Below are 1,016 nucleotides of genomic sequence, written 5' to 3'. Positions count from 1 at the left end.
ACAATTAGGTTACATAGTTTGCATTTGTAAGGTTAAAGTCCAAGTTGTAGCTGTGTTCTTCACCCAGGAAGTGTGCTACATACCCATATGCTAAGTACCCATTGTGTGGGAGCCCCCTGGACCCTTTCCCTGCTCTCCCTACTTGAATCCAACTGAGTTTTTCTCTTGCGTGAGCTTCAGTTGTTAATATACTAGTTTCAATTTAGTCCCGAGCATGTGAAATGGTTGTCTCTCCATTCCTAGGCTACTTTGCTTAGGAGGATGTTCTCCAAGTCTGTCCAGGTTGTTACAAAAGATGCAAAATCATGGCCGGGTGTGGTAGCTCACACATGTAATCCTAGCACTCTGGGAGGCAGAGGTGAGTGGACTGCCTGAGCTCACAGCTTCAAAACCAGCCTGAGCCAGAGCCAGACCTTGTCTCTAAAAAAAATAGCTGGACATTGTGGTGGGTGCCACAGCTACTTGGGAAGCTGAGGCAAGACTGTTGCTTGAGCCCAAGAGTTTGAGGTTGCTGTGAGTTATGATGCCAAGACACTCTACTGAGGGCAACCAAAAAAAAAAAAAAAAGATGCAAAATCCCCATCTTTTTATGGCTGAATAGTACTCCCTGGTATACATACACCATAGTTTATTAATCCATTCATGGGTTGACGGGCACTTGGGTTGTTTCCACATTTTTGTGACTGTGAACTGAGTTGTTATAAACATTCAAGTGCAAATTTCCTTGTGGTAGAACGCTTTTTCTTTTGGGTAGATGCCCAGTAGTGGGAAGGCTGCATGAAAGAAGCCAGATTCTAATGGCTACATCATATAGGATTCCATCTGCATGACATCTGAGAAAGTAAAACTATAGGGACAGAAAACAGATCAGTGATTAACAAGAATTGGGGACAAGGGAGGGGCTGACTATAAAGGGGGATGGGGCACATTTTAAGGTTTTAAAAATGTTCTGTATCTTAATTAGGTTGTTATATGACTATGTGCATTTGTTCAAACTCTTTTTTTTTTTTTTTTTT

The sequence above is a fragment of the Otolemur garnettii genome, unplaced genomic scaffold (assembly GCF_000181295.1).
Source record: "Otolemur garnettii isolate 467f Iridium unplaced genomic scaffold, OtoGar3 scaffold00026, whole genome shotgun sequence".
In the NCBI taxonomy this organism is placed as follows: Eukaryota; Metazoa; Chordata; class Mammalia; order Primates; family Galagidae; genus Otolemur; species Otolemur garnettii.
The sequence above is the reverse complement of the archived record's forward strand: the minus strand, read 5'-3'. Positions refer to the sequence as shown.